Raw genomic sequence first — 24,877 nt, forward strand, 5'->3', positions numbered from 1 at the left:
ATCTATACACACACTAGGGATTCTAACACACCAAAATAAAATTAAAATGCCATCCAAAATAACACCTTCTGAAGAAAGACTAGATTAAGATGGTAACAAAGAACCAAGAACATTGGGCTTGGGGGAGGGGGGCCGAGGGGAGGTGGGGTTGGGGACCCTTCAGTCCCAGCATTCAGAAAAGGCTTGGGTGGGTGGATCTCTTTGATGGGAATTCCAGGCCAGCCCCTCATCTGTAGTGAGACTTTGTTTTAAACAAACGAAACGCTTGGGTCCAAGAAGGAATCTCATCTTGTTTCAATCAGTGATCACAACATTATTGAAACCTAAGGAAAGTGCCAATGTATAGGCCATATTTTATAACAATTATAAAATTCTAAATGAGATGGCAGCTTCGCCCCACAAGACCTGGCAGAAAGGACGGCTCGTTCACTTCCCCTTAGACTAGCCACCCTAGTTTGCCTACCTTTGCCCTGAGAGAACACCAAAAGGCAGCTCCATCATGAACCTTGATGCATTTCCTCCCAGGCTCAGCCTACAGGCTCCAGTCAAGCATTATCTCTATACTAAACTCCAACTCTTTGGCTTTCATTCCACAGTCAGCCTAAGAGTTTCAACTTCTATTGCCTACGCTTTCTCAGCCCCATCTGGAAATGTAGGAATCAACTAACTTCCTGCCCCAGACACTTTTCCAGTATGGGACCTGTTCTCTTCCTTCACAGCAGCCTTTGCTATCTCCCTCACCTCTTAGCACCTCCACACACCCAGCTCCTTTGTAAATCTCTGAAGCTCTGATGCCCTCTGCGTCCCTCCTAGCTCTTTTATTCATGGCTTCCTATCTTTTTTTTAAAAAAAAAGATGTATGATTTATTTTATGTATGTTCACACTCTCTTCAGACAACCCAGAAGGCATCAGATTCCATCAGATTAATTGGATGGTTGTGAGCCACCATGTGGTTGCTGGGATCTGAACTCAGAACCTTCAGAAGAACAGTCAGTGTTCTTAACCCCTGAGCCATCTCTCCAGCCCCATGGCTTCCTATCTGTTGCAGTTTGCTTCTCTGTTGCTGTGATAAAACACTGACTGACCAACCTGAGAAGGAAACAGCCAGGCAGGAACTCAAGGCATGAAGGGCTGGACGGAAGCAGACCTCTGAGGAGTACCACTTAATGGCTTGCGTGGGGTATTTTTTTTAAGATTTATTTATTTATTATATGTTAGCCCACTGTAGCTGTCTTCAGACACTCCAGAAGAGGGCATCTGATCTCGTTACAGATGGTTGGGAGCCACCATGTGGTTGCTGAGATTTGAACTCAGGACCTCTGGGAGGGCAGTCAGTGCTTTTAACCGCTGAGCCATCTCTCCAGCTCTTTTAAGTTCTTTTAACTTACTCATTTTATATATATATATATATATATATATAGTGTCATGGTATGTGTGTGCCTGGTACCAGAGGAATCCAGACGAGGACACTGGATCCCTTGAGAATGGAGTTATAAATGGTTATGAGCCTCCAGTATCAGATCCCATTACAGATGGTTGTGAGCCACCATGTGGTTGCTGGGTGTTGAACTCAGGCCTCTGGAAGAGCAGTCAGTGCTCTTAACTGCTGAGCCATCTCTCCAGCCCCATCCCCCAAAGTTACCTCTTTATATCAGCTTATTTTTGTGTTCCTCTTTAGAGCTCAAAAGAGGAATTAAGAAAAAGTCTTGTGTCTAATTGTCCTTTTCAATTACTATGTTATAGTTGACTCTACACTACTTCCAATCAAGCAACCACTTCATCAAACCATGAAGGTTGCTTTTATGAGAGCCAGATCTGCCTGATTCCATAACTAATCATAGCTTTTATGGTTTGGTTTGGCTTGCCTTGGATTTTTGTTTCTTCTTGTTTTGTGTTCAGGTTCTGGGCATGAGAAGTGGGTGTGGCTGTGACTGTGGCTGTGGGTGTGGCTGTGGGTGTGGCTCTGCACTTGCTCTAGTGCTCTAGTGCAGAGTCCAGAGGAGACAGTCTGGCATCCTCCTCTAGCATTCTCCACTATATCCCTTTGACACAGGGCCTTGCTCTGGAGCTAACTATCAAGTCCCTGCCACCCCTCCCCTCCCATAGCACTGTGCACAGCTATGTCCAACTCTTCACATGGGTGTTAGATTTGAACTCATATCCTCATGTATACTCTGCAAGGGCTAGTTCTCTAGCCCCTTGTTTTATTTTTTTAATTAGTTATTCGTGTCTGTGTCATGTATACCCAAGTGTGTGCATACAAGTGTGTATTTGTGTATGTATGAGTGTGGAGACCAGAGGACAGCTTTCAGGAGTTGGATATCTCCACTAGGTGAGGTCCAGAGGTTGAATTCAGGTCAGTAGACTTCAGCAGCAGCTATCTGTGTGCACAGAGCCATCTTCCTGGCCCCTTGCCTTACTTTGTTGAGACAGGATCTCCTGATGGCTTGGCCTGGGAGACACTGTGTAGCCCAGGCTGACTTCAAATGCACAACAGTCCTCCTCCCCCAGCGTGAGTCCCTGGCTGCAGGCATATGCCACCACACACATCTGATTTGGTTCACTGAGTCTAGGAAGGCCTGGAAAGGGTAAGCCTGTTGCTTGCACCTCTGAAATGCTGTGATTGCAGCCATGCACCCCTGTTCCCTTTTTGGTTTTTTAGTTGGTTGGTTGGTTTGGGTTTTTTGGTTGGTTGGTTGGTTGGTTGGTTTGGGTTTTTGGTTTGTTTGTTTGGTTGGTTGGTTGGTTGGTTGCGTGTTGGTTTTGGTCTTGGTTTTGGTTTTGGTTTGAGAGACTGTGGCTAGGGATGATTTTAAACCTCTGATTCTCTTACTTTTGCCTTCCAAGAACTCAGATTATATTCATACAGTGCCAAGCTTCATTTTCCTTGTGTTTTTGTTTGGGTTTTGTTTAGATTTTATACAGGTTCTTGATATGAAGCCCTGCCTTGCCTGGTTTTCCCTATGTCGCCCAGAATCTTTCTAGATAACTCAAAATGGTCTTAAACTCATCCCCTACCTCCACCTCCTGAGTGCTGGGATTATAAGCAGGTGCCACTACATCTGGCTTGAATTTCTTCTTCTTTTTTCATTAAAATCCATTACTTTTATTTTATGTGTGTGAGCGTTTTGCCTGAATGTATGCTTGTGCACAGTGAGGTCAGAAAAAGACAGCAGACCCCAGGAACTGAAGTTAAAGATGTTGTGAGCCTTAGTGTGGATGCTAGGAGTAGTCAATTTATTTTTCATAAAGAGAAATAATTTTTTCCTACATTCATATTGTACATCTTACATAACATTTAATTACATATCCACTTAAAACAAGAATAACTAGAATAAACCGGTTTGTGTACAAGCACTGACCCAGCACATGGGAACAATAGTATGTGTGTATATCTCAGCTAAAGTCTGTTCTCAGGGGTTCAGTGTGTTCTGGGGTTCAGTATCACTTTCGAGGCAGTGGAGAGCATTGTTGAGTCAGGTACATCATGTAGTAGTGACTCGTTAAAGGAGCTTCTATTGGATTGCTTCCAGATGGACTTCAACTACTAATGAGGTGAAGCAGTCAAGATCACTGCAAGTTCTAAGCCAACCTGGTCTACACAGCTAGAAGTTCCAGAACATCCAGGATTACACAGAGAGACCTTACGTGGGTCTTAATGTCCCCATGAGCCCTCCCCAAACCCCCAACAGAATTCCACAATATAAGACATTATGTCTTAAAACAAAGATTAGAAAAAAGGAAGGAAGGAGAGGGGGGAAGGAGGGAGGGAGGGAGGGAAGGAGGAAGGGAGGAAGAGGGAAAAAAAACAGAAAAGAGAAAAAAGAAAGCATCTTTTTCTTCAATGAAGCGTCCGAGGGGGTTACCTAGAAGCCTTTTTCCCCTGCTGAGAGCAACACACTTGAGGCAGAGCCCAGTTAAAAATTGGGAAGGTCCAGGCTGAGAACCAAGATAAGGAAAACACCCGGTTCAATCAGCAGCTGCACACAGTCAAGGCGGCAGCTGCAGGGCCCAGGCACGCTGTCTATCATCTACACAGCCCCGCCCCCGCCAGGTGCTGCGCAAGAATTATGGCGCCACCCAGCCACCTTTCCTCCACCTCCACCAGAACAACTATGACAAAAATGGCCTGCTACAAAACTTACACGCGCCTTTGTTCCTGCGCTGTGAAACCACACCAGGAGTGCGGGGCTCCCGCAGTCTCACCAAGAAGAGGGTCAAAGCAGCCGCCTGTAGGCGCGTGACCCGGGAGGGAGCCTTTAAACAAAAAAGAGCCAGAAGTAGGCCAAAACTTGTAATCCCAGCATTCAAGATCTGGATCAAGTGGATCTGGAGTTGAAAGTCATCCTTACTTAGCTACACAACTGGTTCAAAACCAGCCTGGGATACGTAAGATTCTTTTGCAAACAACGCATGTGTGGGGGCAATCTGACTGCCACCCACTGACTGACTGGCAGGGCTGATTCTGCTGACCTGGCTGGCTAGGCAGGCATCCCTCTTGCCTCAGCACTACTGTATACCCCCAGAGTGCCGACTGGGTCCAAGCCAGCCAGCCACCTTCCCTGAACAGAGAGGACCGGTCTTCAATGAAGGGTACTAGTTATCTGTGCTTCCTGTAGAACCTGTGAAAAGGTCTCGTAAAGCAAACACCAGCTGCGCATGGTGGCAAGTGGTTCCAGCACTTGGGAGGCAGAGGCCCTGTTTTACAAAGTGAGTTCCAGGACAACGAAGGCTGTTACACAGAGAAACCCTGTGTCAAACAAACAAACGAAAAACAAACAAACAAACCCCCTATGCCAGCAGATTCTCAAATCACAAGATTCTCAGAGTGTCTAACAAAGCATTTGGAATGAGAATAATATGCTTTACTCGGCCTGTGTACATAAATTAAAGCTTAACATAAAGTGTGTTCTACTCTGATAGCCCCTTTTATTTTCCTGTCCAGCACCTAGTCATCTATTTTCTTCTAGGTGAGCACTCCCTGTCCCACTCTGAGGCCAAGAGGCTGAGGAGTAATGCCCACATCCAGCTTTAGAAAAACATCTCAGACGGTGTTGGCCCAGTCCACACATCTATCTCCACCATTTTAAGGACCGGTTCGTTAATGAACTTAAAACCAGAAGCCAGAGCCGGGCGGTGGTGACGCACACCTGTAATCCCAGCACTTGGGAGGCCGAGGCAGGCGGATTTCTGAGTTTGAGGCCAGCCTGGTCTACGGAGTGAGTTCCAGGACAGCCAGGGCTACACAGAGAAACCCTGTCTCGAAAAAAACAAATCCAAAAAAACAACAAAAAAAACAAAAGAAAAGAAAAACAAAACCGGAAGCCAATGAGGCGTAAGAACATGTGCTGGCGCCCATGGGAACAGGGGCATATTCCTACTAACAGTTACTGACAGAGAAACAGGCTTCTCGGGACCCTGAGATCCAGAGATGGAAAGATGTTCGCCATTCTGCTACCAGAGGTGAACCAGGGAGGAAGCCTCAGACTGGTAGCGGTCTTCTGCTGTCTTCCCTGTGGGGAAGGAGGGACGCTACAAGGCGCTGCCTGCTCCAGTCCTGCTTGCAGTCCCCGTGGCCTCTCAGCTCCGTTCCAGCCTTGCTTAAGTACAACACCAGCATAAAGTTATTTTTGTTTGCTTACTGGTTTTGTTGTTGTTGTTGTTGTTGTTACTGAAGAGCATCTCCTGTCTCATACAGTGATCTGGAACTCATGTAATCCAGGCTGACCTCAAACGGATGGCAATCCTCCTGCCTCAGCCTCCTCAGTGCTAAGATCGCAGGCACGAAGAAGCAGGCACGAGGAAACACGCACAGCTGCTTAAACTCTTTAGAGTTAGTTACTGGTTTCGTTCTTTTTCTTGTGCTTACCAGTTTTGTGCACTCAGACATGTCTACCACCCCGTGACCCTTCCCTTTCATGCTTGCCTTTAGGCCTCAGGAAAATAAGTATGTTAAATATTCAGCTTTTTGTTTCAAAACTCTTAGTCTCACCTTTAGCCCACCAGGGAACTGCAAATCAAAACTGCAGTGAGATTCTACTTCACATTTTCTGTCAGGATAACTATTATAAACAAATAATAAATGCTAGAGCAGATCTGGGGAAAAGGGAAACACTTATCACTGTTGGTGAGAGTGTAATAGAGTAAAACAGGATAGGAGATTCATTAAAAAATAATTAATTAATTAATAATAAATAATAAAAGCCATATGATCTGTATGGTGATTTGAATATGGTGGGCCCGGGAGTGGCACTATTAGGAGTTGTGGCCCTGTTGGAGTAGGCATGGCCTTTTTGGAGGAAGGATGTCACTGTGGGGGTGGGCAATGAAACCCTCCTCCTAACCACGTGGGAGCCAGTCTTCTCCTTCAGATGAAGATGTAGAACTCTCAGCTCCTCCTGCACCATGCTTGCCTGGATGCTGCTATGCTCCTGCCTTGATGATAATGGACTGAACCTCTGAACCTGTAAGCCAGCCCCGATTAAATGTTGTCCTTATAAGAGTTACCTTGGTCATGGTGTCTGTTCACAGCAGTAAAATCCTAAGACAATCCAGCTATATCAAACACACACACACACACACACATTTCCAAAGGAGAGTAAATCAGCACACATAAAAACATATACATGTTCATTGCAATGGTAATCACAATAACCAAGTAGTATATTCCATCCTCAGATGAACAGATTAGGAAAATTTGGTGTACACACACAAAGGAGAATATTGAGCCTTAAAGAAGAATATAAGTTACAAGAAAATAGTGGACTGTTTCATCCATTAAGTGAACATACGGTGTTGGTAGAGTTTACTTTGAATGTGTCAGGCCCTGGATTCAATACCTAGTACCATTTTTAAGATAATCAATAAGCTGTAGGTTATTAAACAAAGCTCTCAGTGCCAGCAATTTGCCGAGGAAGCCTCAAAGCCTCTAATACAATGCAGGTTTGCCAGTGGTTTGGGTTGCCCACCAGAACCAGCTGGTAAGATCTTACTGCCTTGGTTGAAAGATGTGGTGATTTGACTGAGCATGGCCCCACAGATGCACATTGTTGTGCCTGTTCAAAAGCCCCAAGAGACTACCAAGGAGCCAACTCTGATATAATCGCACTAGGCCCTTTTTTTTTAATAATTTAATTATTTTTATTTTAGTTGCATTGGTGTTTGAAGGTGTCAGATTCCCTGGAACTAGAGTTGCAGATAGTTATGAGCTGCCATGTGGTTGCTGGGAATTGAACTCAGGACCTCTGGAAGAGCAGCAGGGCTCTTAACCACTGAGCCATCTCTCCAGCCCCCCAGCATTAGGGTCTCTTTATTACAAGTTCAAGTTTCTGCTCTCCACCGAACAGCGCCAAGGCCTCATCAGAATAAGGTTTTGTAGGGAATGGCCTGCAAGCGAGGAGGGTTAAGCCAACAGGAGGGTGCTCTGAAGCAAGTCCATGAACAATCACAGTCTGAAAGTACATCTGAGACAATCAGACTAATCTTTGATTGACTGTTGCTAGGCAGTAGCTAGGAAGGAAAGGCAAAGGACAAGCCGTGGAGTCCTTCCTGGTACTCGGGTGTAGCTTGAGGCTTAGCTTCGGGTCAAATTCTCAGGCTCTTTTTCTTTTAAGATGGATGCTGATGCCAACATGAAGTAGGTTTGGCTTCTTGATATATCTGAGTGCTGAATCACCAGGGAGTAGACTTCTGTGACATGATTAGGAGGTGTGGCCTTGTTAGAGGAAGTGTGTCACTGTGGTGCACTTTGAGGTTTCTAAAGACCATGGCAGGCCCCATCTGTCTCATCTGTCTCTCTTCCTTTCCAGTCCTCTCACCACGCCCTGCTTGCAGATCAGGATGCATGTGTAGCTCTCAGCTGCTTCCTCAACATCCTGCCACTGTGCTCCTCGCCATGATGATAAAGGACTAAGCATCTGAACCTGTAAGGCAGCCCCAATAAAATGCTTTCTTTTATAAAAGTTTCCTCTGTTAGGGGTAAATCGAGAAGAAGGTTTGAAAAGGGAGAAGGATGATATAGGAATAAGATAAAAGGCTGGTTATTGAATCTACTTTTAGACCAAAGAGCATTAATAAGCCAAATACTTTACATTTGGTATGGACTTTGTATATTGATACAGATTTAAGATTATTTTGTTACTACATACTGTATTCCTGTTTCAACTCTTGTTTAATGTACTTAAATGCAATGTGAAGTGCTGGTCTTTTTGAAAGTTGCTACTACAAACTGTTTTAGGATAATTAAGAGATTCAAGCTAGTCAATCAATCAAACTCATGGTCATGTTAGATACTAGTTTAGTTAATAACAGAAATATGTTTTCCTAGAAACAAGCAGTGTTTTGAGTGGTCTTCAAAAACCTCAGAGATCTACAGAATATGGCATTTAAAGATATTTTATAAAAAAAAAAAAAAAGACTTTTCATGACAGAGATATGTCAGCTCCTAGAATCACACTCAGTCTACTTCAAAGATGATGAACATCAAAGAACCTCTTTTGGGAGTTAACTTCAAATGTAGCAAGCTAGCCAACAGGCAAAAAACTACCTTGCCTCAACCACAGACAGAACACTGTCTGAGCTGTGGACAAACATGGACACAGGGAAGTCTATTGCAGAGCTTTGCCAAGACAAGCTAAGTAGTCAATCATAATTCCTACTTCCCAAAATAGTCTGTCCTATATTCTGAGCCAGAAGGCTGAAGATGATGCTCTGACGACACAGAGAAATTTCGCAGGACTGTCCAGGCAGCCTGCACCTCTGTCATTTCTGTGGTTTTGGAAGCTGCTTGCTCTGCACTTCCTACATATTCAGGTAATATTTATTCCATCTCAGGTCTCTAATGGGAGTTAAAGACTGGATAGTTTTAGTTTCACAATTAAGCTTAAACTGTTTAGGATTTGAGAAAATGTTTTAAGGTCTAAGAAGATATTCTGAGGTCTATAAATGCAAGTTTTAATAGAAAATGATTTCAGTACAGAACTCTAAACTCACCAAGATAGGATAGATAATGCTTTTTCCAAGGTTGGCAATTACAAATGGACTGGACATTTTGAATGTAATTTTACTTGATAAGTTTTCATAGTTGTGGGGCTGGAGAGATGGCTCAGTGGTTAAGAACGCTGACTGCTCTTCCAAAGGTCCTGAGTTCAAATTCCAGCAACCACATGGTGGCTCAAAACCATCCGTAAAAAGATCTGACACCCTCTTCTGGTATGTCTGAAGATAGCTACAGTGTACTTACATATAATAAACAAATTTTTTTAAAAAGTATTTTAAAAAAAAGTTTTTGCCAGGAAGTGGTGGCACATGCCTTTAATCCCAGCATTTAGGAGGCAGAGGCAGGCAGATTTCTGAGTTCAAGGCCAGCCTGGTCTACAGAGTGAGTTCCAGGTCAGCCAGGGCTATACAGAGAAACACTGTATCAAAAAAAAGTCATAGTTGTTCTTATTGTATATAGTTCATTAATATACGAATCTTTTATTGGACTAAAAGGGGGAAATTGGGGAACGGTTTTGTGCACTGTGTATTCAAATGCTGATTTCTGTGCCCAGACATCTGTTTGCAGTCCAGATATTGGCATGGTCAAGCATCTCTGATCTCAGTGTTAGGTAAAACTGATCAGCCAAGTACCTGGGCAGAAGAGCTTAGGACAGGACTTCCGATCCCAGAGAGGGGGTCTCAGAGAGATTAGAAAAGAGGGAGAGAAGAGGAAGAGAGGAAAAAGGTGTGGAGAGACTACGTGGATGGACCAGAAGGTTTCGCTATGCAGTCATAATGAGAGAGCAGCCATGAGGGCAACATGGGACCCAGGACAAGACTCAGATCACAGATAAAGGACCATGTGGCCAGGTAGTAGCAGCCTAGGCAAGATAGCTAGCTCAGAACCTACCCAGCTAGTGCTTGAAGTTTGTTAATAAAAACAGCAGGTCTCCATGTCTTTATTCAGGAGCTAGAATGGGATGGAGCAGGCATAGAAACATCCTGCAGTCGTTTGAGAACAAAGGGGGCTTAAGAAAATCCCCAGTAATTACTTTTATATGCCTTGGTCATGGTGTCTCTTCACATAAACAGAACAGTGACTAAGACACAAGACATAGAAAAGACAAGCTGAACTAAAAGCTTCCTCCCCGCCTCCCCTCTCAGTGCCCCATGGATCTCTGAAGGCTGCAGAGCAGACGTGTCATCCACCAGCAGTCTTACTCAGCTGTAGGCCCTGCCGGCAGCAAGACACTAATACCAACCTGCAAAGCAAGATGTGAACCTTACTTACCAGTGGCCACACTGACTTCCAGGATGACCAGGCCATTGCACTCTCGAACTCAGAGAAACTGCCCAAGACCTTGCCTGTTAATATTGTTCCAGGGAAGGGGGAAGGGCTTGTGGGACCCCATACTTCCCTGAAGAGTTTTATGCAGATAATGGTTGCTCAAGGGAAGCATGTTTTCCTTAGTGGTGTAGGCACTGGAAACGAACTCATGTTCTATAAACAAATCCCTTCCCACGTACCTGTAAATAACTCTAATGAAACTATTGAGTCATAAAAAAGTGTGGGTACATCAAAGTAGAAGAGGGGGACTGGTAACTGGGAAGAGGAAAGAGTAACAGTGGAGGGAGACAAGATGAGGGTAAGGGGGGTTGACTATGTTCTAAATATATTATGTATATGCATAAAAATGTCATAATGAAACTTATTATTATGTATAATTAACATGATAATACAAAATTAAAGAAAGACAATAATGTGATGGGGGAGGGGAGAAATGGCAATGATCTGAAGGCAGAGGAGGTAAAGGAATGAGAGGGGATAGGAGTGGAGGAGGGCACAGGAGGGGGAGAGGAGGAAGAAAGTATGATTCATAGATGTATAAAATTAGCATTGAGGAAAATTACCCATTATTCTGTACAACTGATAAGAATTCATTTGAAAAATAAAACTTTGTTCTTATTATACAAAAACAGCAACTCATGAGGCTAGAGAGATGGCTCAGGGGTTAGATCACTGATTGTTTTTCCAGAGGACCCAGGTTCAATACCAGCACTCACATGGCAGCTTAAACTGTCTGTAAGTCCAGTTCCAGGGCATTTGATGATCTCTTTCATTCTGCGGGATCCTGCGCGCAACTCACACATACACCAAAGATAAAGTTTTAAAAATTTAAAGTGAAGCCGAGTGGCGGCGGTGGCGGCGGTGGCGGCGGTGGCGGCGGTGGCGGCGGTGGCGGCGGTGGCGGCGGTGGCGGCGGTGGCGGCGGTGGCGGCGGTGGCGGCGGTGGCGCACTCCTTTGATCCTGGCACCTGCAAGGTAGCAGCAGGCGAATCTTTGAGTTTGAGGCCAGCCTGGTTTACAGAGTGAGTTTCTGGGCAGCCAGAGCCACACAGAGAAATCCTGCCTTGTAAAAACAAACAAGCTAACTAAATAAAAGAAAAAGGCAGTTCATGAGGTGGTTCAGGTGGTAAGCGCTTGCCTTGCAAGCATGAGGATCTATGTTCAGTCCCCAGAACGAATGTAAAAACACCCTGGCACTTCAGCACCCCCAGCACTGTGGTGGGCAGAGACAGGAGGATTCCAGGTACTGTCCAGCCAGACAGCCAGTCTAGCTGAATCCACAAGTTCCCAGTTCAGTGAGAATCCCTGTCTCAAAAGATGGTGTGGGAAACTACTGAGACCACTTGATGTCAAGTATTGGTTTCCACTCATGCAGGCACGTGCGCGCGCGCACACACACACACACACTCACACACACACACAGAGTTTCAAAAGTTAATAGGCAGGTAGTAGGACAGTTCCCAGCACTAACAGGTGGCTCACAACCACCTATATACTTTGACCTCAATGAGATCCAGTAATGCCTTCTGTACTCGATGTTCCCTTTCATATAAATAATTAAAATAAACCTCTAAAATAGTGGAACCAATAGGAGAGTGTGGCCCATTCACAACCCTTAACAGCAGTAGCTGTTAAGGGTTTTTTTTGTTTTGTTTTGTTTTGTTTTTTTTTTGAAAGACCAAAACTATTTTTATTTATTTATTTTTATTGAATATCTTCTTCATTTACATTGCCAATGGTAAAACCTTTCCTAATTCCTCCCCTCCCCATAGACCCCCAGTCCCTCCTCCCACCCCCTGCCTCCACATACATGCCATCCACCCAACCCATTCTCACCACCCCACCTCGGTTTCCCTTTGTTGGGGCCTCTGTTGAGCCTTCACCTGACCAAGAACCACTCCTCCCACTGATGCCTAACAAGGCATTCCTCTGCCACATTTTTGGCTGGAACCATATGTACCCCTTGGTTGATGGTTTAATCCCTGGGAGTCCTGGGGCATCTGGATGTCCAAAATCATTGTTCTTCCCATGGGGCTGAAAACCCCTTCATCTCCTCTGGACCACCCTCCAGGACCCCACACCCAGTCAGTCCAATGGTTAGCTGCCAGCATCTGCCTCTGTATGTGTAAGGCTCTGGCAGGGTCCCTCCAGAGACAACCGTGGCATGCTCCTTTAGGTATGCACTTCTTGTTGTCCTTACTAGTGTCAGGGTTTGTTGACTGTTTATAGGGTGAATCCCCAGGTAGGGGAGTCTCTGGGTAGCCTTTACTTCAGTCTCTGCTCCACACTTTGTCTCCCTTATTGGTCCTGTGAGTATTTTGTTCCCTTTCTCATTGTAACCAAAGCACCCTCACTTAAGTCCTCCTTCTTGAGCTTCCTGTGCTGGGTGAATTGTAACTTGTTTATTTTGAGCTTTTGGGTTAATAGCCGCTTATCAGTGAGTGCATACCATGTGCGTTCCTTTGTGATTGGGTTATCTCCCTCAGGATGACACTTTCTAGATCCATCCATTTGCTTAAGAATTTCACGAAATGTTTTTAATAGCTGAATAATACTCCATTGTGTATATATACCACAGTTTCTGTATCCATTCCTCTGTTGAAGGACATCTGGGTTCTTTCCAGCTTCTGGCTATTATAAATAAGGCAGCTATGAACATAGTGGAGCATGTGTCCTTATTACATGTAGGAGCATCATCTGGGTATATGCTCAGGAGTGGTATAGCTGGTTCCTCAGGTAGTACTATGTCTAATTTTCCAAGGAATTGCCAAACTGATTTCCAGAGTGGTTTTACCAGCTTGTAATCCCACCAACAATGGAGAAGTATTCCTTTTCCCCCCCCACACCCTCTCCAGCATCTGCTGTCCCCTGAGTTTTTCATCTTAGCCATTCTGATTGGTGTGAGGTGGAATCTCAGTGTTGTTTTGATTTGCATTTCCCTGATAACTAAGGAAGCTGAACATTTCTTTAGGTGCTTTAGGAATAGAATTGAAGACCCTGAAAAGAAAGAACCCACACATGTGCGGTCACTTAATATTTGACAAAGGAACTAAAAACATCCAGTGGAAAAAAAGACAGCATTTTTAGCAAATGGTGCTGGATCAACTGGAGGTCTGCATGCAGAAAAATGCAAATCGACTCATTCGTTTTTGTTCTGTTTTGTTTTTTGTTTTTTTTTTTTTTTCGAGACAGGGTTTCTCTGTATAGCCGTGACTGACCTGGAACTCACTCTGTAGACCAGGCTGGCCTCGAACTCAGAGATCCTCCTGCCTCTGCCTCCCAAGTGCTGGGATTAAAGGCATGCAGCACCACCACCACCACCCAGCGAATCGACCCATTCTAACTCCTTGTACAAAGCTCAAGTCCAAGTGGATCAAGGATCTACACACAAAACCAGACACATTGAAGCTTATAGAGGAGAAAGTGGGGATGAATCTTGGACACATGGGCACAGGGAAAAAGTCCCTGAACCGACTTGTTCTTAGAGCATCAATGGCTTATGCTCTAAGAACAAGAATCAACAAATGGGACCTCATAAGACCGCAAAGCTTCTGCAAGGCAAAGGACATGGTCAATAGGACAAAATGACAACCAACAAATTGGGAAAAGATCTTTACTAACCCTACAACATGGGCTAATGTCCAATGCATACAAAGAACTCAAGAAGTTAGTCTCCAGAGAGTCAAATAACCCTATTAAAAAATGGGATACAGAGCTAAACAGGGAATTTTCAATTGAGGAAAGTTGAATGGCTCTAAAGCACCTAAAGAAATGTTCAGCATCCTGTTTTTTGTTTTTTTAAAGAGCTATTTATTTATGTATATGAGTACACTGTAGCTGTCTTCAGACACACCAGAAGATCTTATTACAGATGGTTGTGAGCCACCATGTGGTTGCTGGGAATTGAACTCAGGACCTCTGGAAGAGCAGTCAATGCTCTTGACCTCTGAGCCATCTCTCCAGCCCGAGTGATGCTCTTTTAGGTTTATAAGACAGGCATCAGCTGACCCTTCAAGCAGTCTTCACTGCTGGCTCACTCACCACCTTCTCGCTGTAGGGAATAACCTGCCGACCCCTTTCCTAAACTCCACTGCACACAGTCCTCTGGAAAATAACAATCTATGAGACAGAATGAAAGTCTATAGAAGGTTCTGAAGGCATACGCATTGGCCTAGCAAACTTCCCTACAGATAACTGGATGGGGAAAGTGAGGGAGAGTCCAGTCTTGACAGTGCTGGGCTTCTCCTGATCCTCCTGCCTTACTTAGCCGGGGGAGATGGGATTACGGGCACATCACCTCTACCCAGCCAATTATTATTATATTAGTCTCTATATTCTTTTTTGCACTTAAAGGCAGATTCTGAATGAGATTTTAAAAAACAAATAATCTGTAGGCTGTATGTCAGATGAACTAGAAAGCAAACAGAAGCAAATAGAAAGCTGTTTCTAAGGGCTGTCTACTCTGCCCACCTCTGACCATATGACAGGCCCAGGGAGCTAGCTGGCTACATGCACCCAGATGACGTGGGGCTCTGGTGCAGCAAGGATAAACTTGCTTTGGTTAGGCTGACCCGGTAGGCACCAGCCTTTAGGCCTTCAGTCCAACTTCCCCAATGTCGTAAGGCATCAGAGCTCTGGGTTTTGAACGATCAACCCACACAATGTCACGGATCTGCAGGGAACAGAATGTCCTGAGAAAGGGTGAAAAAGTCGGCCTTAGCAGATGCCAGAACAGAACAGCGACTCAACATCTGGCCCAGTTACTACTCACGTGTGGACTTCATGTGTGGAAATAACTTAGTCAATAATTTAAAAGAACAACCATTTCTTGAGGAAAAAAAATTTAATATTTGGTAAAATGAAGGTACTACATATCAACTTTAAATTAAGATTCTTGTAGATCCGATGATGTGTACTCAGTACTTTAGAAAGCCCTTGATTCTCTCCCTGGGCATTTTCCTCAAATAGATTGGGTAAATCTATGCTAAGCATGGTGGCTAACACCTTTAATTCTAGCCCGCAAGAGGCAGAGGTATGAGGATCTCTATGAGTTCAAGGCCAGCCTGGTCTACTTATGGAGTTCCAGAACAGCCAAGCCTCAAAAAGCTATTAATTAATTAACTAATCAATTAATTAAAATATTGGGTGAATCTATATAATGTGCTCTATTATTACAGGATCTCTCTCTCCCTCCCTCTCTCTCTCTCTCCCTCCCTCTCTCTCTCTCTCTCTCTCACACACACACACACACACACACACACCTTCCCTCTCTCCTTCCACCTCCCTCTTTCTTTTTCCTCTCTCTTTCCCCCAGAGGAACTCATGTAGCCCAGGCTGCCCTTGCTATGCAGCCAAGGCTGGTCCTCGAACTGATCTTCCTTGCTGTACCTCCCAAGCCCAGAATTTTAATTTTATTTATTTATTTATTTATTTATTTATTTATTTATTTGGTTTTTCAAGACAGGGTTTCCCTGGCTGTCCTGGAACTCACTCTGTAGACCAGACTGGCCTCTAACTTAGAAATCCGACTGTCTCTGCCTCCCAAGTGCTGAAATTAAAGGCATGTGCCACTACTGCCCGCCTTAAATTTATTTTTAAATGTACTTTTCTACTTGCAGAGCTCCTATCAGGCAACACTACAGAGTCTCTTTCTCTTTCAGACACTGACCAGAGCCTGGGCACGCATTCCCTAACAATTCAGGCTCCTTACTCATTCTCCCCAAACTTCAGCAATACAAGATAAAAAATATCTTTCTCCAGGGATTTTTTTTATGTCTGTAGAGAAGAATTTATAAAACCCTATTTCTGAATTACTGTCTGGAAACCAGAGACAGCTGAGTATATCACTGCATGCCTGTAATCTCAGCACTTGGGAAGCAGAGGCAGGAGGATCAAAAGTTCATGCACATCTTCATCCACACAAGAAATTCAAGGCTAGCATATATTTTATGTCACTATCTCAAAGCAAAACCAGAACATACCTGTGTACACACACACACACACACACACACACACACACACACACACACATACACACTAATGGGAGAGACCAAGCAATCAAATGCTCAGCACTCCTATAAACCCACTATAACATTCTTTCTGCTTTGAGGAGACAGTGCACACAGAGATGAGGGTTGAGCAGTAACTCGTATCCAAACAGCCTTTTCTTTTTCTGATTTTCAGAAATTTTTTTTTTTTTGATTTTCAGAATTCTTGAGACAGGGTCTCACTGTGTAGCCCAGTCTAGCCTCAAACTCAAACCAATCCTCCTGCCTCTGCCTCTCCAGATCTAGGATTACAGGCAATGTCCTTTCCTTGTACTCTCTTGGGCTAGAGAATCTTGGTGGTGGTTGTCATGGGTGTCTACAGCTTATCCAGATTCTGAGTAAGGTTTCTAGAGATGATTTAAATGATCCCAAGAGTATAGACAAATAGCAAGATTGAAAACTAAGAACTCGGAACAAGGTATTATTCCTCAAGGAGATAGTAATTTGCTAAACATGAATTCTCTATGGGCAGCATAGATGGGCACCATAATGCTGGCAGGAGGCTTGGGCATCTTTGATTGTCCATATCACATGGTAGGCGTGCCCATGCAATTCTGTGACTGGAGAGCAACAGCCTTAGAGAGTCCTCAGGAGGATAGTCCCGTTATGCATACAGGTTCAGAAACTGCTAGACATGAAACACGAGGTAAAGCCTACTGAGAAAGTTTAGAGGAAAAACATCGGCAGAATGCTCACAGTCCACCAAGCTCTTAACCCTATGCAGAGGCAAGCCTGGGTCAGATACAGCGGGGGTGGGTGGGGGTGGATGGATAGCGCTGCAGGGAAAGAATCTGACCTCGGGCTGCCCGGTGTGTGTGAGGGGCACAGGAAAGGAGTGTGAGACATTCATCAAGCCCTTTTCTGGTGTGCGGATTGGCATGGATATGAGGGATGTGGGGGATGAAGGGATTCACATCCTAATGCTGAACCAGTGACATCATCACCCTTCTCCACGACGAGCTCCTTACTCAGAGACAGAAGAACTCACCGTAGCCACCCAGCCCTCAAGGGTTTGTACACTGTGCCCCACACCTCTGTTTTTCTTGGGTGGTGCTAAGGGTCAAGCCTCTTTATCACTGAGCTGTGCCAACCCCAGCCCCCTCCCTCTTCTCTTTTCTCCTCTGCTGTTTATCTATTCATTCATTTTACAGAGACCGTGTCTCAGGATCATCTAAGTCTCCATGCCTGACCTCTGCTGTTTTTGAGTCAGGGTCTTGATATTGAGCTCAAGCTGGCTTTAGAGTCACAGCAATCCTCCTGCATCAGTTTCCCAAGCACTGTACCACACTAGGCTTCTTTCCTTTTTTCCTTCCTCTCTCGCTTTCTTTCCTTTCCTTCCTTCCTCCCTCCCTCCCTTCTTTCCTTTCTTCCTTCCTTCTTCCCTCCCTCTCTCTCTTTCTCTCTCTCCTTTCCTTCCTTCCTTCCTTCCACTCTTCCTTCCTTCCTTCCTTCCTTCCTTCCTTCCTTCCTTCCTTCCTTCCTTCCTTCCTTCCTGGGAAAACCTCAGACCTCAGCTCCTTCTGCTTCAGCGTCCCAGGTGCTGGGATTACAAGTGTGAGTCTCTATGCCTGTCTTCCTCCCGTTTAGATGGAGTTTAACCGAAAGCCATGGTTAGAAAGCAATGGACCACACATAGCAGTGGCAGTGAGTGGTGAGGGGCAAACAAGGTCAGGAATTAAAATGTGTGCTACAAGGATAACGTGAGAAACATAGAGGGAGGCCTCTGAGGATTCTAGGGATATTTGGCTCCCAGTTCCTTCGTCTCTGAGAACCAGGGGTCCCCAGGTCTCTTTGGGGTTACTTTTCCGGTGCCATGGAAAATCAGCCTGACAAGAGCAAGCTAGGAATGAAGGGTTTATTTTGGCTTACAATTCAAAACTATCTAGTCCGTCCCTGGTAAAGTGACCCTGGTAGGAGTTTGTGGCAGCTGGTCACACTGCTTCCAGAGCCAAGAAGCAGAGAGGGGTGAGAACTCGCCTTCAGCCAGTGTTCTCCTTTGTCTACATGGGAACTCTATTGGTTTTAGATCTCTGTCCTCCAACCTCCATGATCCCAGTCATCATTCTCTCTCGCCCCCAGGGAAGTTTCCAAGCTTTACTCCAGAGAGGGGTCAAGTTGCTCATTAACACCGCCACCCTACAGGATTGCTCTCTAAGCCATGCGCAGAGTGATGTCTGACACACATCTTGTAGAGCCAGTCCAGAAAACTGCTTGGATTCTGTTGGCCAGGTCGTAGTCACAACCATAGAGAAGGCTGAGAAATCAGTTCACTTGTGCGAGCAGGCCATATGCTCAGATTAAGACCTTTGTTGCTCTATGACAAGACTGGCAATGTCTGCTAAACCTCTCAAATAGTGTAAACAAAATGGGACTTGTTTTTCTGATTCCTGAGTGTCCCGTGGAACTAATGGTCAGGAAGCCAACCAGGCTCAATGAGAACCTTGATGGGACTGGTCAGGGACCAAGGAAGTCACTCTCCTTGTCTCTCTAGGCACAGAAAGTCTCAGCTATGCTGTCCTTGGCAGACCAGACTTTGCTTGCCTGTTGGCTCTCATTCACACAGCAGGTACCCAACGAACACTTCCTATGGCCTAGGGTTGTCCCAGGCCCTGGGAGAAGGGAGGGAATCACACAAAATCGCACATCTGGGTCCCTGGGGCCTACTGGTTCTTTCAATTCCAAGACCTGTCCTGTCTGACTTTCCTGTTTCTGCTTCTCAATTCTAGCTCCTCAATAGGAGAGACCCAGGTGCTAAACCAGCTACAAGGGTTAGGTTGGGGTTATCCCAGCTCCTGACTTAGAAACAGTCCCAAGGGTCGCTGTGCCACAGGTGAGGGAAAAGTTGCTGTATCCAAGCAAAATAATGTCTCTTTTGTGCTCCAGGGACCCCTCAGTTGTGCAGAGACGTTTGCAGGATATCAGGTGGATACAGAGGACTAGGCCATCCTGACAGTGGTGACAGTCCTGGCCCCCATGCTGAATTTGGAGAAGGAAAGAGTTAAAGCCAGTATCCTCTGGGGAAATGAAAGCAGAAAGCCAAGGGGTGTGAGTGAAACATCCCTCTGAAGGGAGTACAGTGAGAGACTCAAGAGAACAAAGACAACCAGAGACAAGGAAACAAGCAAGTTTCACACAGGAAGTTGTATTAGCAAAGATGGAATCCAGAGGGAGGGGGCCAGCGGGGCTGGTGGGGGCCATTGATCCAGTGATGCTATCAAAATCCATCTTTCTTCATCCAGTGTCAAGTGTCACCTACAGTGCCAACACTAGGTGCCTCTCCAGGTAGGATGAGAGAAACAGCACTCCAGCTCGCTCTCTTGTTCTCTCCCGCTCTGTCTCTCTCTGTCTCTCTCTCTCTCCTTCTTTGTTTTCTTCCTTCCTTCCTTTCTTTCTTCCTTCCTTCCCTTCTTTCTTCCTTTCTTTCTTCCTTTCTTTCTTTCTTTCTTTCTTTCTTTCTTTCTTTCTTTCTTTCTTTCTTTCTTTCTTTCTTTCTTTTTCTCTTTCTTCTGTTTTTTGAGACCTTGGCTACCCTAGGACTTTCTGTGTAGAGCAAGATGGCCTCGAACTCATAGACAACCACGTGCCTCTGCCTCTACCTCCTCACAAGTGCTGGAATTGAAAGCATGCACAACCACCTTCTGGCCCCAGCTCTTTCTAAAGTAAAGAACTTCCTTAGAAACCCTTGCCAAGTCTATGTGTCTACCAAATTACTCAAATGGATTCTTTCTTTCTGTTTTTCTGCAGTACTGGGGAGAAAATCCCAGAGCTCACATATGGAAAGCAAAGGCTCTGCCACTGAGCTGCATTCTCAAGCCACACCGTTCTTTTTCTTTTCTTTTCTTTTCTTTTTTCTTCTCTTTTCTTTCTTTCTTTCTTTCTCTCTCTCTCTCTCTTTCTTTTCTTTCTTTCTTTCTCTCTTTCTTTTCTTTCTTTCTTTCTTTCTTTCTTTCTTTCTTTTCTTTTCTTTTTTTTCTTTCTTTCTTTCTCCAGACAGGGTTCTCTGTATAGTCTGGCCATACTGGAACTTGCCTTATAGACCTGGCTGCCCTCGAACTCAGAGATTCACCTACCTAGTGCTAGGATCAAAGGTATGCACCACCACTGTCTGGCTTCAACCCACATCTTTTGTTTGTTTGTTTGTTTGTTTTTGTTTTTGTTTTAGTTCTTGTTTTGTTTTTGAGACAGGGTTTCTCTGTGTAGCCCTGGCTGTCCTGGAACTCACTCTGTAGACCAGGCTAACCTCAAACTCAGAAATCCACCTGCCTCTGCCTCCCAAGTGCTGTGATTAAAGGCATCTGCCACCACTGCTGGACTCAACCCACATCTTAAAGCCAACAGTCAACAGTTTTCAGCGACAGGCAGTGTTTTCCTCAAAGGAACAATTAGCAACATCTAGAGACAGTGCTGGCAGTCACAATTGGGAGAAATGGCTACTGGCATCTAGTGGGTAGATGCTGGAGTTGCTGCTAAAAACATGGTTGAATGCAGGGGCAATCTCCCACAGTGGAGAGAGGATACTGAGGCTAGAAAATGGATTTTGACAGTAAGCCTTCTCCCTGCTGTGGCCTCCCACAGGATGGGACCCTGGGTGAAACCAGGAGTTGGTCATGAGTGGTTAGAGAGGCAGAAAAAATATAGAAAAAAAAATGTCCTTCTCAAAGCCAGAGGAAGATTCTCAGAAGCACACACCATCAAGAGTGTCAAGTGACACAAAGAGAACTTATGACCTGAAATCACCCATTCCAGTGCCGTGGCTCAGTGGTAGAGCGCTTGTCCAACATGCACTAAGACCCAGGGTTCAGCTCCCCTCAGCACTGCAGAAGGCAGAAAGGAGATCATCCAGTGGATGTCTCCAAAGGAGTTACACCTTAGCTTTTACCCAAGATGTTGCAGGAGAGTAGTGTGGATCCATCATATGTGAGGAAGGGAGGTCTGTGGGAGGTGACAAGGAACAGGCTGTGATTTCAACACAGCCAGGTCCTGTGGGACCCTTGACTGTGAACAGGAGAAAGGCAGTAAAGGGAGACCAGAACAGAGACTGATTTTAATTATGTGCATGTGTACATTGGTGTGTTGGTATGTGAGGGCAACTGTGCACATGTTCTTGGAGCCCAGACAAAGGAGGCAGATCATCCTGGAGTCGGACTTAGAGCCATTCGTGAGCTACCCAATGTGGCTACAAGAAATCCATTTGGGTCGCACAAGTCCTCTTAATCCCTGAGCCATCTCTCCAGTCCAGAGACCATCATTTTAAATCACTGAAATACACAGAAGATGGAGATCAATAAAAACAGAGTAGGAAACTATGGGGTGGACCCCGAGAAAAGTCTTTTATATAAAATGCTATAAAGCATCTGGGGATCTTGAACCCGTCTAGGATTCCCATTAAGTGTAGATCCTGACTGGTTAGATCTGGAGGAAGAGTACCCAGGACCTACCTTGTCTTCCCACTTGTGGGAGCCTTGTGGTGCTGCTCAGCCTGTGCTCAAACTCATGTGCTCCAGTGAGCTAACTCACCTCCCAGTCTGAGCCTTCAAGGATGCGGCACCATATTCACCTCCACAGCTACATTCCTGTCTGTTCCTGTCTAGTATCTGATACAAGAGTTCACTGTGACAGCTGGGCGTGGTGACGCATGCCTGTAATCCCAGCACTTGGGAGGCAGAGGCAGGTAGGTGGATTTCTGTGTTCGAGGGCCAGCCTGGACTACAGAGTGAGTTCCAGGACAGCCAGGGCTACACAGAGAAACCCTGTCTCAAAAACACACACACAAAAAAAAACAAAAACAAAAAACAAGAGTTCACTGTGGAGCCTAGGCCTTGAACTCACCATGCCCCCGTCTCAGCCTCCTGAGCACTGAGATTGTAGGTATGCACCACAGTATCTGGCTTTGTTTTCAAGGCAGGGTCTCCTATAGCCCAGGCTGGCCTCAAACTGTCTTTAAACTTACTGCGGAGCCAAGGCCAGCCTTGAAATCATGGTGGTTTTTCCTTCTAAGTTCTAGGAGTATTCCGATGAGCCGCCACCTTGCCAGCTGTGTCCATGCTGTGGCTATGTTATTCTCCTCCTCTCTCCTCCTCCCTCCTCCTGCTGCCCTCCTCCCTCTTCCTTCCTCTTCTACTGTCCTGTTAGGGACTGCCCTTGGGGCCTTATACATGCTACGTAAACCTCAACCATTAGTCATATCTCCATACCTGTATTTTTTCTTTCTGTCTCAGAATTCCAGACCCTGTTTAGCCACCTTATTTGTGTCTGTCTGGAAGGACAAAGCAACATTCATGAGTCAACAAAACACCGTCCCAGAAGGCAAACCGGGCCTAGCAACTGCAGGCTTTGGGTTTGATTTTGAATTTTACTTTTTGTGTCTACAAGTTAAGAACAGTTTTTATTACATTTTAAAACATGTGGATAGCTACACAGGAATCCTGTTTGTGCCTGTTGACCCACAAAACCTAAGCTATTCATCTAGTTTTCCTTATAAAAAAGTACTTTTCCATTTCCTGATTAGATTGGTATGATAAATAAAAATACTCCAGATTTGTTTTCCGCCAGCCTCTCACTCTGACCTGAATGCTGACGGAGTCTTTCATTACGTGGGCTGTGATAACCAGCTCACCAATTCACCATCCTACACAGAGTTCAAAAGAAACCGGAGGAGGGTCACCTCCGCCGGAAGTTGGGCCGGTGTGGGCTTCATCCAACTGTTTGTTCAAATTGCTGGTCTATTTGGTGGGAATGGGGAGACTCAGACACCTGTAATTCCAGCACTTAGGTGGCAGAGACAGAAAGAGTACTATGAGTTCAACACCAGCCTGCCTATGTAGTTCTGGGACTGCCAGAGTTACAGACAACTGGGTCTCAATAAATAAAAGAATAAAGAAAGGCCAAATTGGGCTGGGGAGATGGACTCAGCAGGTAAAGCTCCTGTCAAAGCTCTCAACGGGTAAAGGACATGCATTTAAATATCTAGAACCCACAAACAGCCAAACCCAGTCATGTGCATTCATAAGTCCAGCGTGCAAGGCTGAGCTTGGAGGAAGGCTGGAGGCTTGTGGGTCAGCTAGCCTTGGGAGCAAGGACCAACACTAGGGGCCTCTGACATCACAGATTGCTAGGTATTTATGCATGAACACACATACATACGTGCCTCTTTTTAAACAAGACTAAATTGTTGTGATACTGTGTATATGTCTTCTCATTTGGACTTTCTGGTCTGGGTTTCAGCTTCATGAACATACGTGAGTCACTACTGATGTTGTAAGCCGAGATACAGGAAACTTCTCCTGAGATGAGGCGTCTTCTCAAGTGTTGCAATGAGCTACCAGCTCTAATGAGATGTTTCAGCAGGGAAGGACTTTACCATAGACATTTGTGCTTTTGCGGTCTCCACCCTCAACTCTGCAATTATTTACCTTCAGGAACTATCAATTGCAACATCTCAAGAGAGATCATAGGGGCTGGAGAGATGGCTCAGTAGTTAAGAGCACTGGCTGCTCTTCAGAGGACTCGGTTCAATTCCCACTACCCACATGGTGGCTCACAACCTTCCTAACTTCAGGTCCAGCGGATCCATTGCCCTCTTCTGACTTTGGAGGGCTCCAAGCATGTACAAGATGCATACACACCTACGTGTAAGCCAAACATTCATACCCATAAAATAAAGCTAAAAGAAAAGTTTTAATTTAAGATAGATAAATTCCAGGGACTAGAGAAATAGCTCAGCAGTTAGGATCACTGCCTATTCCTCTGGAGGACCCAGGTTCGATTCCCAGCACCCACATGACTGATCATAACTGTCTTTGATTCTAGTTGCAGGAGATCTATGGCACTAGGCAAGAGCATGGTGCACATATATATGTATGCAGGCAAAATATCCACACACATAAAATATATCTTTTAAAAATCAGAGAGAAGGAAAGAGACAGAAAGAGAGTTCAGATAAAATGGCCATGTGTCCCTCTAAATATTAGCTTTTTTTTTTCTAGAAGAGCTTGCTTCTGTGATTGATGCTTTTTTTTTTCTGTTAAGTTGTAGGAGTTTATTTTAAATAACCTACAGTTGATTAAAAGGAAATTCATGATAAAATAGAAGATACTTAAGGAAAGATGTGGGAATGGACTCTGCACACACACTAAACTAACGGTGCCTCTAAAATTAATGATTATAGCTAAAAAAAAAAAAGCCTTCACATTAAAATTTTCCTTTTTATGTTTTTTCCATTTTTTTTACACAATTACAAAAGAAAAAAAATAAAAACCCTAAATTCTTGATTATTTTTCTTTTTGTTTTGTTTTGTTTTTTTGTTTTTCTTGGACCAAATGTTCATTTTCCTCTAAATTTATTGACCTGTGGAAGTTTTTATACAATAAAATCTTTCACATGAAAGACTGGGGTTTCCAAAGAAAAAGGTGGATCTCTTAAAGGGTACAAAGAACAAAGGATGATGGGAAAATGGTCTCAGTCACTGAGTATTCCATTATCCTCGGACTCACTTACCCTTCC

General features: G+C 44.8%; 1 long non-coding RNA gene across 1 annotated transcript; it reads left to right on the forward strand.

Moving 5' to 3' along the window:
* The first annotated feature begins 2,048 nt into the window (after positions 1-2,048).
* On the forward strand, positions 2,049-10,909 carry LOC127695285 (uncharacterized). Its single transcript, XR_007979935.1, has 3 exons — positions 2,049-2,589; positions 7,810-7,925; positions 10,145-10,909. It is a non-coding gene; the product is annotated as an uncharacterized LOC127695285 (long non-coding RNA).
* The last annotated feature ends 13,968 nt before the right edge of the window (positions 10,910-24,877 follow it).

Source organism: Apodemus sylvaticus, chromosome 10 (assembly GCF_947179515.1).
Source record: "Apodemus sylvaticus chromosome 10, mApoSyl1.1, whole genome shotgun sequence".
Taxonomy (NCBI): Eukaryota; Metazoa; Chordata; class Mammalia; order Rodentia; family Muridae; genus Apodemus; species Apodemus sylvaticus.